The 18,015-nt window shown below is 39.1% G+C and overlaps 1 protein-coding gene across 3 annotated transcripts in view; it reads right to left on the bottom strand.

Annotated features, from left to right (window-relative positions):
• Nucleotides 1–18,015, bottom strand: part of Ncald (neurocalcin delta) — a 391,592-nt gene that overhangs the window by 273,043 nt on the left and 100,534 nt on the right. For all 3 annotated transcript variants that reach the window (XM_078016848.1, XM_013357529.4, XM_021724989.3), the window contains exon 2: nucleotides 6,051–6,100. The gene's annotated coding sequence lies outside the window, so the exon portion shown is untranslated. The remainder of the gene's footprint in view (nucleotides 1–6,050; nucleotides 6,101–18,015) is intronic.

Below are 18,015 nucleotides of genomic sequence, written 5' to 3'. Positions count from 1 at the left end.
TAGGGATATGCCTCTCCAAGAGGAAACAGGACACATACACTGTCACTTCTGGCAGGACATAGTAGGAAGAGGTGGCCATCATAAATGCAGACATGAGAAAACAGCTGAACTCTGAATGAGTTTTTAAAGGACAAGTATGGGCTAGCAAGGCAATGTAGAATCCCTGGGAGCCTCAGAAGTATGAATTCAATCTCTCTCTCTCTCTCTCTCTCTCTCTCTCTCTCTCTCTCTCTCTCTCTCTCTCTCTCTCTCTGTCTCTCTCTCTCTCTCAAGCTTTTTTTGTCCACCTGTCTGCAATGGGTGCTCATGAGAAAGATAAGGGCAGGGTTAGGGACTGGAGAATGCTTCCTTTAGTGGGACACAGGCAAGAAATTCTATCAATTTTTTATAATTTTATTTCAAATTAATCCACAGGTTTCAACCACTGGACAAGGAGCAGAAAACCTCCCCAATTCCCATGTCAGAGCAAAGATCCTTTGGTTCTTGGAAAGGGACAGAAGCAATACCCTGCCATCTGCCCCAAGGAAGAACAAGAAACTCTCAGGTCCAGAATCCTGCACTGACACAAACAGGAAGTCTGCTCTCACTGAGAGAGGGGCAGGAAACTCTCTCTCACCCAAGACACCCCACAGATACAAGGCAGAGATTGACCACTATAAAGAGCAGGAAACTGACAAAGCTCAGCCCCAAGGCCCAGATATAAAAGGCCTAAGACTGAGGTTAACCAGAAGAACTGAGAAACCATCTTCACAGCTTTGCACTGAGCAATGACCAAGAGCAGTCTAGTGCTAAGAGATGAGTACAAACACAGAGAAAGAGCACGTCTGCGGAGCAGGTGTGGAAGATCATCTGGACGCAGGTGTGGAGCAGGTGTGGAAGATCATCTGGAAGCTGAGGATGGAGCTAGAACACGGACAGTTTGTTATACCAAACAAAACTCAGCATACGGCAACTCACTGGAGAAATCTGAAGTCTTGTACACTTCAGTTAACTACAGAAATTAGAAGCACAACCCCACCCAAACTCACTACTAACCAATAACATTGTCAAACACCAACAAAATTGACTCAGCCTCTGTCAACAGCCTTACAGAAGGACAGATATATTCATTATTTAATTTATTAACCAGTATTCAATGAAGAGAGAGCCTACAGAATGGGAGAAAATCTTTGCCACCTGCACCTCATATACAGCCTTAATCTCTAGGATATATAAAGAACTCAAAAAACTGTAACACCAAAAAAACAAATAACCCAATCAATAAATGAGCAAAGGTGCTGAACAGACACTTCACAGAAGAAGTAATAGGATAGATCAACAAATATATGAAGAAATGTTCAACATTTCTAGCAATTAGAGAAATGTAAATTAAAACTACACCGAGATTCCGTTTCATTCTAGTCAGAATGGCAATTATTAAGAATTCAAGTAACAATAAATGTTGGTGAGGTTGTGGGGGAAAAGGTACACTCATACATTGCTGGTGGGAATGCAAATTGGTGCAGCCACTCTGGAAAGCAGTATGGAAAATTTAGAATGGAACCACCATTTGACCCAGTTATCCTACTCCTCAGTATATACCCTTAAAATCAGCATACTATAGTGATGCTTCCACATCAATGTTTATAGCAGCTCAATTCACAATAGTTAAGCTATAAAACCAACCTAGGTGCCTTTCAATAGATGATTAGATAAAGAAAATGTGGCACTTATACACAATGGAATATTACTCAGACAGAAAGAAGAATGAAATTATGGCATTTACCAAGAAATGGATGGAACCAAGGCTAACCTGCTAAGTGAAATAAGCCAATTCCAAAAAATCAAAGGCCAAATGTTCTTTCTGATATGCAGATGCTTACTCATAATAGATGGGTAGGATAGGAGAAGAGTGGAGGTTCACCAGATTTAACAGGTGAATAGAGGGAGGATAGGAATGGGAAAGACTTTAGAATGAACCAGACATAACTTTCCTATATTCATATATAGAAAATACACAAGTAGTGTAACTCCATATCATGTTCAATCACAAGTTATACTTCATGTATATATGATATGTCAAAATACATTCTGCTGTCATGTATAACTAAAAATAACAATTTTTTTAAACCAGTGTTCTTCTATAAACACTGCCTGACATTTAATTAAAATTACAAGATACTCAAAAAACAAGGAAAATAAAAAACAACTCATTGTCAAGATCAAGCAATCAACAGAACTGGATAGAGAGATGTCCCAGATATTGAAAGAATCGAGACTTTAAAATATCTATGATTAACATGTTAAAGACTCTCACAGAGAAAAGAAAAATGATAAATTGCAAGAAAAGATGAAGAGTCTCAGTAGACAGAGGAAAACTATAGGAAAGAATCAAATATAAATTCTAGAAGTAAAAAGGCAACATTGGAAGTGAAGAATTTCTTTGACAGTCTGATCAGTAGACAGGAACAGTTAAGAAAGGAGTCAGTAAACTGAAAGACAGTCAATAGAAATTTTCCCAACTGAAATCCAAAGGGAAAGGAGAATTTAAAGAGAGAGAGAGAGAGAGAGAGAGAGAGAGAGAGAGAGAGAGAGAGAGAGAGCGAGAGAGCACTGTTAGTATAGGACCAGGCTGTACATAGTGATATACGCATGTTATTAGAGTTCCAAAGGAAGGAGAGAAAGAGAGAGGTGAAAAGTGATTAAAAGAGGAAAAGGACAGGTTTTTGTTAGCATGTAGTACTAGAAAATTTAGTCATTCATATAACATGAGTAACTAAATGATTCATATAACAGGAATAATGTGAACTTTGACCTTTCCTCAGACAAGATACAAACTTACCTCAAAAATGAACCAAATAACTGTACAACTTAACATTTCTAAAATTTCTAAAATTTCAGCAGCATATGAAAACTTTAGTTCCCCCTTAGCCTCTCTTGCACTTGGAATTATGAGTCTTTGTAATTTTAGCAATAAGAATTAGTTTTTAATGTTATCTCATTATAGTTTCAATTTTACACAAAATGGTGTAAAATTGAGCATCTTGGGGAAATGTTTTTTTCAAATCATGCACCTGTTTTTATAATTAAATGCCTTCATATTATGAAACTACTATGGGGTGTGTTTTGTATACAAACCCTTTATCAAATATGTGTACAATTTCTAAAATAAATAAAATCTTTATATCCTCGGTATAGCAAGAATTTCTTAGGACACAAAACTATTCCTCCATAGAAGAAAAAAAACTGTAAATTGAACTTCAAATTTTTTAGATTACTGCTCTTTGAATAACACTTTTTATAACATGAACAAACAAGTTGGAGACTGAGAAAAGATATTTGCAAAGCACATATTTAATAACGGGTTTGTATACAAAATACATCCTGTAGTAGCTTCATAATATGAAGATGTATAATTTTGAAAACAGGTGAATGATTTGAAAAAAACACTTCCCCAAGATGCTCAACACCATTTTATGTAAAACTGGAACTACAATGGGATAACATTGCAAACTAATTCTAATTTCTAAAATTACAAAGACTCATAATTCCAAGGTCTAGAGAGTCTGGAGGAACCAAAGCTTTCATATACTGCTGATTGGAATGTAAAATGTCATGGTCACTATGAGAACAGTTTTGGCGATATTTTTTAAATAATGTTAATTAAACATGTCCTCACTACAGTTCCAACGTGATGCAATAAATCCATTCGTAGTAAAGGGTTGATTGGAAGAAGAGGTATGTCTGTTTCTGAGTTTCAGAGAAATGCATGTCCGCACAGAGGCCTGTTCATGAATATTTATAGCAGCTTTCTCCACAGTAGCCAAACTCTGTTAGTAACCCGAACATTTATTAATTGGTGAAGGGATAAGTGAACCATGGTTCATCACACAATAGAATTGTACTCAAGAATAAAGGAACAAACTACTGGTATTTACCACAACATGGATGAATCTCAACAAATGTATGCCAAGTGGAAGAAATGAAAAACTATGTACTACACAATTCCACTTATATATTCTGGGGACTAAAAAGGAAAAATGGAGGGACAAATCAGCTGAAGCTAGGGAGAATGGATTGAGCACTAAGGACCACTCTTTGGGGTGTTGGGCATAATCTACATCTTAACTGTGGTGGGAGTTGCACCACTGTATATATTTGTTGAAACTTTCCAAATCTTGTCTTTTAAGAGAGTAAATTTTACTGGGTGTTAATTAAAATTCAGAAAAACTAACCAAAATAAATGAATATGATAAATAATGCCTTGGCAAAAGAATGGACTTGGTTCACTAGCTACCCACATAGGAAAAAAAAATTAATCTCGACTCTCTATCTCAGACTATGTATAATGAAATAGAGTCTACATGACTCTAGATTAAAATGTAAGGGTAAAATAACAAAGCTTTCAGAAGAAAGCATAAAATATCTTTGTGATCTTGGAATAAGGCCAAGATTTCTTAATCTAACTACAAAGGAAAAAATTGATCCTTGACACTATTTTAAAGGAATTTTCATTCCTTAGAAATAGAGTAAAAAGGGAAATCAAAAAAAGAGAAGATATTTGTACTGTGTGTGTGTGTGTGTGTGTGTGTGTGTGTCCTAGTCCTACCAAGGCCTTATGTCCAGAATACATGTCATTTAAAATGTCTATAATAAAAAATATAATTTAATAAGAAAGGCAACTCAATTTTTTCACATTTTTTAAAACATTTGAAAGTGCTTTTCACAAAACAAGATATCCAGTAGTCAATTCATCTATGAAAAGATTTGCAGCCACATTAGTCTATAAGGAAATGCAAATTAAAAATTGAATGTTACAATACAAAATACCCACAGGAAGCATTTCAATGAAAGTAAATAAATAAATAAAAACAGAAAATATCTTGTATTGGAAAGAACATGGAGAAATTAGAACACTCATGTACTCCTGGTTGGAGTATAAATTTTGAAACTGATCCAACCATCTCAGAAAACTGATAGTATCTTCTAAAGAAGACCATGGATCCTAAGTCCCAGAAACTCCCCTCTTGCACATGTAGCCAAAAAACATGCACCTGTAACCAAAAGTGTAACAACAAAACTGACTCGAGAAAAAATACCAAAAAAGTCATAAACTCGATCCATAGGTGAGAATATCAGACCCAGTTTTACTGTCAAGTTCCACCATACATTCAAATAGCAAGTAATTCCAATATTTTAAAAATCAATTCTGATAAAGAAAATACTAGAAAGAAATTTTTTATTCAATTCACTTATGAATACAGTTTAGCAAACTATATATAAACATATAGCTAAATATAGAAAAATAATATATTATGACCAAGTTGGTTTTATCTCATCATTGCAAGTTACAATCATTTTTTTTAAAAAAAAATCCTTAAATATAAAAAAAATCACACTTAACAGATGAAAGAATATAAGTCATTTGGTCATCCCAGTAAATACAGAAAAACATTTAATAAAATTTAGTAAGCTAGGAATAAAAGAGAAACTTCTTTTTTTGTACCAGCGATTAAATTCAGGCGTCTTTACCACTGAGCCACATCCCTAGCCCCTTTTAACTTTTATTTTGAGACAGGATCTTGCTAAATTGCTTAGGTCCTCTCTAAATTGCTGAGGCTGGCCTTGAACTTTAATCCTCCTGTCTGAGCTTCCGGAACCACTGGGATCACAGGTGTGAGCCGCCACCCCCAGCAAAGAGAAACTTCTTAATCTGATATAGAATGTTATCAAAATACCTCCATCAAATGAGTGTACCATCACTAATTTATTACACTTTGGCTAGTGTTCAATATTTGGATTCCCTTTCTTCTTATTTTGTTGAATATTTGGATTCCCTTTCTTTTTATTTTGTTGTTATAATTCAGGGTGGAATGAATATCTTTGTGCGTGTTCATCAAATTGCCTAACTTCTTAATGCCTCTGATTCCTCACGGATAGGATAGACCTAAGACAGCACCTAACTCATATGAGTATGAAAAGGGTTAAATATAACATTACATTTAGGTCTTAGGGAGGCAGGAAAAAAAAGTATGGCTTTTAAATCTGAGAAACACTTGTTCTGTATTTACCTGGTGGCGGATCTCCCACAGCACACCGAAGGCTCAAGTCAGATGTCACTCTGTCAAAAACAAAGAAAATCATTATTTTAGATTATCAAGAACTGAGGATATACTTACTATCTGAAGACCGCAACCCATGGTGGGACTGTCACCTGCTCTAGGATTCCTGGGCATCATCTGACACTTTCTTCCATCCCATCCTCTAGCCCTCTAATGCGTGGAGTGTGACCCTGCCGTGGTCCTCATCTGCCTGGGATCTACAGCACTTCATTTTTGCCACAGCCTGGGTGATAATTCTAAAACTTGAGCAGGACACTCTTCTCCTGAAACCCCTTCCACAATTTCCCCTGACCCCTTCCATGAAGGACAGACTCCTGGCCATGGTAAGAGGGCCCTGCCTCCACTTCATGCCCTTGTCGTTCATTCCTGTACCTCTCTGGGCTCCTGCTGCTCTGGTGGTCCTTGAGCTCCCTACTCCTGCACCTCCCTGCTGTCGCATGCACTTCTCACTCTGACAGCCCTGTCCTTCCTGCTTCCCAAATCCCTTCCACCGGGCTCACTCCCATGCATCCTTCTGATTTCCACCTAAAAGTCCAGCTGCTGCCCTTGACTGTTGGACTCCCCATGAACACGCCCTAGAAGGCTGTACTTTTCCTTCTGTAACACCATACCTACAACGAGTTTACTCTCTGGTCTCCCCTGTGACAAGGAATCATCTCTGTTCTCAGCTGTACCCTCCATGCCTAGCCCAGCAGTAGTCTCCCAGAAGACACTGAAGTCCTCATTGAGTAAATCCTTAGCTTCCCAACTCATTGTTTGATTCATACTATCAATTTCATAGGTGTCTCACTTCAATACCATATTTCATTGTTATGATTCACTGATCAGAAGCAATGTATTATATACACAAAGAAGAAAATAGCAGCCCATTGAAATGTGATAGAAGGCTAAGACGATATTTTTAATGCTATACTTATTATTGCTTTTTTTTACACATGGTGTTTTAGTTTGTCTATAAAATGGAAAATATGAAAATATAAGTGAAATAAATTGGGTAGGTATTTCCATTTAAATTGGTGTCCACACAGTATTGTCCTCTGTGCTACCAAGAGTCTAAGTGGTATGGCATTTCTTACAAGAAGGCTCAAGGATTGTCTTTGGGACTTTTTCCTAAGTACATGACGTCTTTGAACAAGTATTGATGTTGGCAAGAAAATCTTAGTAATATGTGTCAACAATTTGATTTCAGCCTAAGACCCACATTTCTTTCTCAATCATCCTATGCATCACTGACAGAAACCATCAGGGGCTTTACTTCATACAAACAGAACAGTAATTTCACATAAGAACAGGCACTGCTACTACAGAGACTACAGAGACCTTTGCAAAGTTAACAAAAGAAGAATGCAAGTTCCCTCCCCCGCCCCCCACACACAGACCATATTCACTCACATGTGGTTAGAGGCATGACCACAAATTTTTATTCCTCACATATTGGGTGGGGGACAAATCAGCTCACACTCCTGTAGCCAATCCCTGGCCCTGGTGCTTCCTATCCAGAGGAAGAAGGCATTTCTGACTTCCCACTACCCAATGGAGGACAGCAGTCTCCCTGAGGAGTCTCTCCTAACTATTTTTTTGTCCTATTAAAAATGTTTAAAGGCACAGTTTTTTGGTAAATTTAAGTTTCTCACAAACCTATCATCACATTAGAACAGAAAGCCATAGTGCCAGAAGTTTCCTAATCCCCAATCCAGCATTTCAAGACCTCATGGGCTTGGTTTTAAAGACTGAAAAGTGGTTTAAAAATAAGGAGTAAAAGGAGAAAAGCCAATAGACCTCTCTGTGACTCTGTTTCCTCATTCGTAAAATGGACATATAGGACTGGATGATGCATTCGTTCAGGGTGGCAGCAGGAAAGGGATGATATACTCATGAGTGAACTTTAATGAAGGGGACTATTTAGAAGGAATGAGCAAGGTTAAGGAAATCACTATGGGGTGGTGACATGGGTGCCCACCATGGGCCAAATCAAAACAGAAACCAAAGGACAGAGAGGCCCATTGGTGTAGTTCAAGGAGATAAGCCTCCCAGGACCCAGAACAGTGTGGGAAGAAACAGATTGGGTTTGAAAGGATGAACAGAGAACATGCAACCCACGGAGTCCCTGGGCTGTCCTGGAGCTCCGGTTCCCTGTGAGTGTTCTGATGCAGAATCCAGCTTTGGTTACAATTCACAATAGCCAAACCATGGACCAGCCCAGTTCTCCACCGATGGATAAAAGGATAAAAAAAAATGTGGAATATGTACACAGTGAGGTTTTATTCAGTCACAAAGCAAAATGAAAGTATGTCACTTTCAAGAAGATGGATAAAACTTGAGAATATTCTGTTAAGTAAAATAAGCCAAGCTCAGGTCAAGGGTCGTATGTTTTTTCTAAATGTGGAAGCTAGAGAGGGAAAAGAAAAAGAAAGGTGGGAAGGAGGGATCTCATGAAAATCAAAGGGAAATCAGGAGAACGGAGGTAAGGCAGGGGGAGGAGGAGGGCAAGGGGGGAGTGCTGGGGAGTGATACCAGCAATATATATACCTGCACTCACACCCAGGCCAGAATGATTATTCCATGTTAAAAAGCAGGAGTTATGGAGTGCTCATTCCTAGGACCAACAGAGGTATGAGAGTCTTAAAGAATCAAGAGGATCCTATTGAAAGTCCATATTGTTATACTATGTGCATGAACTAATACATAACAATACATCCCACCATTTTGAACAACTATAATACACCAATAAAATTTGGAGAAAAAAGAATTAAGCTTTGCTGTGGCAAGAAGAAATTTCTGAATATTTATTCCCAAGATATGAGTAACATCCACCAGGATACAGCTCCTCCTTATTGAGTGTGCTTAGGTCAGAGAGCAGCTCTCACTCTCTGCTCTCGGAAACAGCTCCCACCTGTTCACTCAACAGTCCCTGCTTTGCTTTAATGGAGCTCTTACAAATGTGGGATTCTGTTGGATTCTGTTGATCCAGAAGTGGATCAGTCTGTGTTTGCTGCCTTAGAAAAAAAGTTTCCAGCAGAAGTGAGGAGGGGAAAGGCTTTTGACTGTAAGCCAGGCCCTTCATGGGTCAGAGAATGGACATCACAAAGACCTGGAGAAGTACTCACCATCCCTGCACTCACACCCAGGCCAGAATGATTATGCCATGTTAACTAAAGCATGGACCTCATTGACATTTCAGTTCCTAAGAAAAGAATTCCTGAATCCTTTCTTATCAATCCAAGAGAGTTAATGGTAAGCACCACGTGGGTCGTTTCCTCATCTCACAACACCTTTTAAAATCTCCCATTCTCTCCCTTAACTTGGCCAGTACTCCAAGCATCACGTGCCCACCATGGACCAGGAGTTATGGTGTGCTCATTCCTAGGACCAACAGAGGTATGAGAGTCTTAATTTAAAGAATCAAGAGGATCCTATTGAAAGTCCATTTGAATTCACTGCTGCTTCTCGGAAACTTCTATCATCTCCCACCCTAAAATCCCAGCTGTGGTGCTGGCCAGTTTCTAGCATCTCCTGACTTGGAGAGAAGGTGCCCTGCTCCAGAGCATGTGGGGTTTTGCCGAGCTCAGCCATTAGAGAGATGTCATGCTGTGCTGTGAGAGTGCTCTTAGAATAAAGGGGAATCACACTGGGCTAGAACGAAAACCCATTTGCAAAGAAACAAAAATAAGTTTTCAGAGAAAAGCATGTGTTTGCTTCCTTCCAATAAGCCAAATTATTTCCAAGAGGCTTTATCAAGTGAAAGAAGACTCTTAACTTCTGATAAACAACACAATAAATGGAGGAGAGAGGCTGGCATCCCCACTATTCTGAAAAGGGAGTCCAACTGGGGCAGAGAGGTCAGTATTGAGCCAGCTGGATGACCGTGGCCACACTGCTTCACCTCTCCTTCCAGATAAGAAAAATCCCAACTGCAAAAGTGCTAGAGATGCCCGGCACAGAGGTGCACACTTGTAATCTCAGTGGCTCAGGAGGCTAAGGCAGGAGTATCGCAGGTTCAAAGCCAGCCTCAGCAACTTAATAAGGTGCTAAGCAACTCAGTGAGACCCTGTCTCTAAATAAAATACAAAATAAGGCTGGGGATGTGACTCAATCCCCAGTAACTCCCTCAGGGGGAAAAAAAAAAAAAACAGCCAAAAAAAAAAAAAAGATAATTATCAAGGTCCCTTCCAGCCCTAAGAATAAATGACTTTCAAGCTGGGAAAGGGATTTTCAAATTCAGAATCCAAGGATTTGACCTTGAAAAATGAAGTTAAAAAAGAAGAACTGCCATGAACAGCCAACAAGGTTCTGGGCTGACAAGAGGAAGGAAGCACAGTGCAGATCTTGTCCTCCTGGTGTCTCAACACAGCCTTGGTGCATCTCCGCTCAGAATGGGCTATTGCATGCATCTCAAGAACGCCCTTCCATAAAAGGGATCCTCCCGTGTGGCTCCTCTGTAACATTACACAGAGCAGTTCTGCCGCCGCAGCTTCACTCCGCTCCGGACTCAACTTTGGATGAAACTATCCCACCTGCATGATCCGTCAAGTGTAAAGTCTAATCTTTGTTGTTTTTTTTGCCAGAGCCCTTAGAAAGAAGAAAGCCAGATGTTGAACTTGTCTGTTTCATGGGAAACTGGGAAGCAAACAGAACGCAGCAAGGCCAATTGTAATATTTTACAGTTTTTGAAAAGCCACCATCTAAACATACCAGAAATAACAAATTTTCAAAACTGACAAAGTCGAATGTCTCTTGAACACCAAAAAAAAAGCCTGTTATGAATAATTCTGAATAAAGCAATCTGTCAGTTGTAAAATGCAAGTACTTCTTTATAAAAGTTTGCGTGCTTCCAACTCTCTCAATAAATACCATGTAAACATATGAAAAATATTCAGAGAGAACTCCATCAACTTCAGAAAACATTAACTTACCAGTTACTTCCGTAACATCAGGCTGGCTCTCCCAGAAGCCCTTAGCACTTACCATCCCTTGCCCAAACCTGCCCCTCCTCTACCTACTGCTTTCCCTTCATCACAGAAGCCAGGAACCTGGGCATCCTAAAATCTTCCTCCTCATTATCTCACCAATAACCAGCTCCCTTAGATCATGTCTACTGAACATCTTGGTCTCCTCTTCTTCTTGTTGCCACTGCATTAGGTCAAGCCTTCATCCTCTATTTACTAAAAAATTTCAAATATTCCAGCCTTCCATGTCTTCAATGAATTTACCCAGACTTGTGATTTATCTTTCTCAAATATGCATTTGATATGTCACCCTGTTTATAGCCACTCTTCAAAGTCTCCCTGTTGCTTATAGGAAGAACTCCCAATTCAGCATGGTGAGCTTCCTCACGCCCCATGCTCCAGCTTATAAAATTGCTTATAGTTTTCCAATTATTGTGATATTCAGGTCTTCCTGTCCTAACCAACCAACTCCTCCCCATTACACCTGCAAAAGGATCCATCTTTTAATTTCCCTTCTGTCAAGATAAAAACTCCTTCTCCTGGGTGCTTTGTGAGCTGTCCCTTGTCTCTCTTCACCTGACACCATCGTCCTCCTCCACTGCTCATCTGTAGCTGGCCCAGCACTTGGTAGGTTCCGCTTCCCTCCTGAGCAAAGTCATTCCTGAACCGAGGAGGCCCCTTCCCAACTCTCTTCACTGACCTGACTTGAACTCATTCTTTAAAGAAACCTTGGGATTCAATGTGACTCCCTCAGAGAGACCTTCTCAGAAGTATTTCTCTCCAAAAGGAAATAGTGGCTCTGTCGCCCACTATTTTTTTCCTCTGCTATATTTATCACAACTGATGGCTGTATATTGATGACCACGGTTATTATTTCAGAGCTTATCACCCTCAATGGACACTCACCTCTGTGGAATACACCTATCACTTAATACAAGTTTTTAAATCAATGAATGGCAGCTCCAGTCCCTTTTCTCCATGGATAGTTTTCTTCTAACTCTTACCAAGCAGGCAGAAGAGCCATTGTCCACCTTGCACCTCAGCTGTGCCCTAGACAGACTTATGCACCTATGATGTCTCCTGCAGCTCCCATGTCATTCTTACTAGACTTTGACCTTCATGTAGACAAAAACCAAATTACATCTCTGAAGCATATGGATCCTTAAGGTATAACAAAAGGGGTGCAGAAGAAGACATATTTCTATAAGTGTTAGATTTTTTATAGGTAGCAGCAGCATGATTGTGTACCTGGACTTCCATTCTAGATGTTTTTATTTTTTTAATCAAATAACAAATATGAACCTACTATGCTTATTTGCCTATGGGACAATTCTAGCTGGAATAGGGGAAAGGGAACAATTATATTACTTTGAGTACTGGGTACCCTTTCTATGCCAGTGGTCCATCCTCAAAATGTAGCACAGCACCTACATATTATAGGTGCTCAATAAAAGTTTGATGAATGAATGAATAAAGGAGCTAACAAAAGTAAATAATAGGAGCTGGGGTTGTGGCTCATTGGTGGAGCACTTGCCTTGAACATATGTGGCACTTGGTTCGATTCTCAGCACCACGTAATAAATAAATAAATAGATGTTTCTTATCCTCAAAGAATTTACCACTTAAAGAAATAACAGCAGACAGATCAAAATTTTTGAAATCATTATGGATGTCTTCTTATATTAGATTGAACCAAATGAATTTGTTGCTTCTGTAGCACAGTTTCATCTGGGCGCATCTAATATTTATGTGCAGCAGGAGACATGCATACATTTTTTCCATTGTGTTTACTGTAAGTTTTAGCCATTTGCAAGATAATTTGCAGTACAAACAACCTGAGTATATAACCAGGACCAACATTAAACTTGGGACATTATTCTGGCTTAAGCCTATTGCCATGTAACCATTACTGGTATTTCACTATTATAATCATATTCTTTATAAATATTTTACCATCCCAAGTGTTCCAATTTGGATGATAAAGCTCTGTGAGCTGCTAAAATCCTCTTAGGATTTCCTAAGATTTCAGAGCAGAGCCATAAGAAAGCTGTTTCTCTATGGACAGATGTTTTCTCCTTTGAAGGGAAAGGAGCGCACATGGTCAGACTAACTGCTGGCTATCCTTGGGGCCTAGACATCCCAGGGTGGGGGTCACACTCAGGGAGCCACAGACCAAAAGGAACTAATAAGTAATCATAATCTTTTCTGGCTCCCAATGCGTACCAAAGAGGATCTGATACACAACCCACAGCTGTGCTTCTTATAAGCTCCTTCCACTTCTTACCAAGACTCACAAGTCTTCCAGCAGCTGGGTTGAGAGAGGGGCATGCAGAGGAGGAGCAGTGGCCTTTGTAAAGCCTCAGGATCACCATCTGGCCTCCTTTCCCTCCAACCCCACTCTATTCCTTTAATGCATCTCCAGTCGCCTCATGGTTGATTATAAAAATCAGGGCACAAATAAGGCAAAGATCCGCTTTCTTTGAGGGATAGGGGAGGAGGAAGAAGCCCAGTAGGTGAAAGCAGAATTATTGGAGTAGAGAGAGGGAAAGGATCTCAAATATTACATATTAACGTGTCACTGCCTCCACCTCCAGCACATAACGCATCATGACACATTAAAAACAAACAAAGGGGCTGGGGCTGGGGCTCAGAGGGAGAGCACTCGCCTCGCATGGATGAGGCACTGGGTTCAATCCTCAGCACCACATAAAAATAAAATAAGGGTATTGTGTCTACCTATAACTAAAAATAAACAATTAAAAAACCAAACAAACAAAAACAAAGAAATGTGCTAGATCAAAAGAGAAATTTAAGAGCTCTAATAGATCCAATGGAATCTGGATCCAAAAAAACTTTTTGAGAAAATTTGAAAAAGGGACTATACTTCAGATGATTTTTAGGAACTAGTTAGGGGTAAAGTCTCATGATGTCCCCCCAGCTCCACTCAAGTGTTTCGGGAAGAGATTGTGAATGTTTGTGGGTGAATCTTCCTTGAACATAAGCTTAAACCTGTGGGTTCATATGTGGAGTGGATAAAAAAGAAAACAAACACAGTAATAGGAGGGAGTTGTGACTCTATTATTCGGTCAACTCAGTGAAGGGGCTGTGATTCTTACTATTCTATCAACTCTTCTCTAAAATGTTTTTTTTTAATAAAAAAGAATTTTAAAATAAACAAATAAAGTCCCTTCTACACATGTACTAAATATTCTGCACAATACTCAAGTAGACTCCTTTGAAGTGCTAACTGCACTAACCATGGGTGGGAAGAGTCCTCCAGTGGGGACGGATTGTTTGTTAAACCCTCAGGGAACCCAACCTTCCCAAGAGAAATGAAGAGCTTCTGGGTAGTGCCATTAGGAAAACAGAAGAATCAAGACTACTCTCTTCAAGTTATTTCCTGAGAACAGACAAAGTGGTCCCTGCCCCAGAAAAAGGCCTTCTCTTTTCTGCTAATTCCTTAGCTCTCCACATGAGTTAAATCACTCCTTATGCCAAACGACCAGAGATTCAAACATGACTACGATGGAGCTCCCATCCTCCATTTGCTTATTCCAAAAGTGACCATTTAATTTACTGTCCACATCAGGATACATGTGAAAGTGAAGGGGATTGTTAAGCAGACAGGATGCTGGGACAACAGGTATAACTGCAACCGTCCCAGGAAAATTGGAATTGTCTCAAGAAAATTTGGACATAGAGTCATCCTGTTTATACCCCATGAGTGGGTCACAAGTACATAAATGAAAGCAACAACTGTTAACCATGTAACAAAATAACACAACGCGACTGTCATAAGCAAATTGCTTGGATTTCGAAGAAGTGATAAAGTAATTGTTTGGGAAAAATCAGGAAGATCTTCATGGAGGAGGGGGGATTGTGATTGGTCTTGATGATATTTCTACAGATAGAGACGAAAGGGAAGGTCATTCCAGATGGAAGGAATTCTGTGAGCCAGTACCCAGGTAGAAAAGCGTGGGCTGAATCAGGGAACCTAAGCAATCTAATGGAGCTGATCTGAAGAGAAGTCCATAGGAAATATAGGGAGATGAGTCTTGAAAGGGAAATAGAACCACAGAGAAAGTCCGTACTTAAGCCAACAGGTGGTGGGGCCACTGAGACTTTCCCAGGACAGTAATAAGACCGTGAATCACCTTGAAGGTTAGGCTAAAGACTTAAAGCTAGAAAATTAGACACGCCTTCTCCATAAGGCTCTTCTCAAATCCATATCACCCAGCCTGCGAACTTGAGTGATATAAACCAAAAGACGATTATTAGAGACATTTCTGTCATAAGCTTTTCCAAACCACCTTCATTCTCTCTTGTGGGTGGTTCTGCTTTGTGTTGCTGGTCAAGTATTAATTCTCCTGTCAATTTTTCTTGTTTAACATTTTCATAGCCCAGTTTCCAGAAAGTAACCTTCACAGAAATAAAAATGAAAATTAGAAGGTTTGGAATTATCCAAGCTAGAAGATGAAAGACAGAAAACAGCATGTGAGCTAAAGAAAAAGCAGGTTCCTAAGAGGAGAGAGATATGAGAAGTTTTCTTTGAGGGTAAGAAATGACACATTGAAAGCACAGCTCAGTTTAACTCAAGTCCTATTACACACAAGCCTGAAGCAATCGCACATTTAATAAGATTAACTACGTGTTCCCTACAGGTTAATTTATAAGTACATTCTGGATTACACAGAAAATTTCAAGGGTGGATGAAACTAAAGGACAGTATTTCAGCTGGGCACGGTGGCGCATGCTTGTAATCCCAGCAATTCGGAAGGTTGAGGCAGGAGGATCTAGAGTTCAAAGTCTGCCACAGCCAAAGTGAGGCGCTAAGCAACCAGTGAGACCCTGTCTCTAAACAAAATACAAAATAGGGCTGGGGATGTGGCTCAGTAGTTGAGTGCCCCTGAGTTCAATCCCACCTCAAAAAAGTGTATCGACCATTTTCAATTTTATCCCAGATATTTGATTAATACAAGAATTCATACCTTGAAAAGAGTAAGTCGTTCTAAAGAAAACTTTTAGTATCAGATCTTTCCGGAAAAGTGGACAACACTAGTGAAGCAATCTCATTTCCAGAGGAGACTAGCCCAACAGGAAGCCAGTACTCTCTGGTCTCTAAATACAAAGCCAGGAATATTTGTAAACAGAATCCACTTATGCCCTTTCTATGGAGGGTGTTCCCTGCTCTTCAAAACATATTCCCTGGTCATTTCAGGTCATGAAGGAATTGGAGAAAGATCTGATCTAGATTAGTAGTTCTTGACTTTTCAGTTCATGGAGTTTTATATTCACAAAACACATTCAGATATAATATCCAGGAAAAATAAACAGGAGTCAACTTTAAGAGGCTTCCACCAGCCAAAGATGCAATCATTTGAACTTCCAAAAATATCATTGCAATTAAATAGACCCATCAGATATGCTGAAGTCCACAGCTTATGTACATGTGTGCATCTTGGGAGGATACAAGTGAACCAATTCATTATTTCAAAACCTGGTAAATAAAGAAGAATCGTCAAATATTTACCTTGGCTCTCATATATAAATTGTACCATCGGGTAACCAAAAAAGTTAACAAGGAAAAGTAATTACTCATTAAAGTATTATGACTGATAAATGAAAAAAGTCAAAATTAGAATATCACCATATTATAAATCCTAATAAATAAATTATCCTAGACATTGAACATCAACACTTTTTAATATACAAATATGGAACACACAAACATTATGTGCTTCCTGAGGAAAAATACCTCTATAGTCTTGCCTAAGGAATGGTTCCTGAGACTGATCAAACCTCTAAACCCAGCTACAACATTGCAGGAAAGACAGAGGACAGAGGAACATTGCTATGGACCATGTGTATGCAATCAGCAAAATCCAGACTTTGAGAAATGCTACCAAACAGAAGCCTCGATTCGTCCCAGGTAAACTATAAGGAAAAAGGAAGGAATGTAATAGGAATCTATAGGTGACAAGAAACATTTCTCATTTTTTTAAACGAGAAAGACAAAACTATAATATCCAGGAATGCACATTTGGGCAATTAATATAAATTTAAAATTTTATACTATTAAAATAAATTATAAAAATATAGATAATACATATTTACAAAGGGAAGGAAGAGTTTAGGTCCAAGATGGGACACATGGAAAGACCTCTGGAGTAGGTGGTGAAGTGCTATCCCCTGACTTGGATGGAAACTACAAATAGTGTTGGGCTCATGGTAATTCATTAAACTATAGATTCAATTTGGAGTGAGAGTGGTATGTGTGCTTGATTTTACCAAAAGGTAGTTTAAGTTAAAAATAAGAAAAAGTAATTCCATCAGGCTCCTTAGAAGTATAAAATCTGATTATTTTTAAAATTTTTTAAAGCTATGGCAGATAAATGAGGCAGGATTCCTTGAGTTAGATGAGTAAAAAAATACACCCAACACATTTTTGATGATTAATATTAGAAAAATGCTAGCTAGGAATAATTACTGTTTGATTAAGAAAACTCAGAAGAAAAGCTATCCATTGGTATGCAGAACTCTAGCACCTTCACTCACACTGGATATTCCTGTGGTCTTGCAGGCTCTGCTGCTCATCTCCTGTAACAAGCCCAGGGCAAGCCCTAGGCAAGACTCACAGCTTCATATACTAGAATTTTGAAGCAAAACCAGTCTCTTCTACTGATTTTCTGCATCTGAAAAACAGCTGCTGATTTTCCCTTTGGAGAACCTGTTTCTAGGCTCTGGTGAAGGCAGAATTCCTAACTTTGGACACCTGAGGACCATATGACTTGAGCTACCCACCATATACTAACCAGTCATCATCTACCAAACCATAACATCAGCCAAGTGCTATCAGCCTCACCAAGTGGAAGTGATACATGTGATGAGTCAGCATATATAGCAAGTCCTGCAGATACAAATAAGTTGGATGATCAGATGACTCCGATTCCTGTGGTCACTCACTCCTG

The sequence above is a fragment of the Ictidomys tridecemlineatus genome, chromosome 7, assembly GCF_052094955.1.
Source record: "Ictidomys tridecemlineatus isolate mIctTri1 chromosome 7, mIctTri1.hap1, whole genome shotgun sequence".
NCBI classification, from domain to species: domain Eukaryota; kingdom Metazoa; phylum Chordata; class Mammalia; order Rodentia; family Sciuridae; genus Ictidomys; species Ictidomys tridecemlineatus.
Note: the sequence above shows the minus strand (reverse complement) of the source record. Positions and strands in the feature narration are given on the sequence as shown.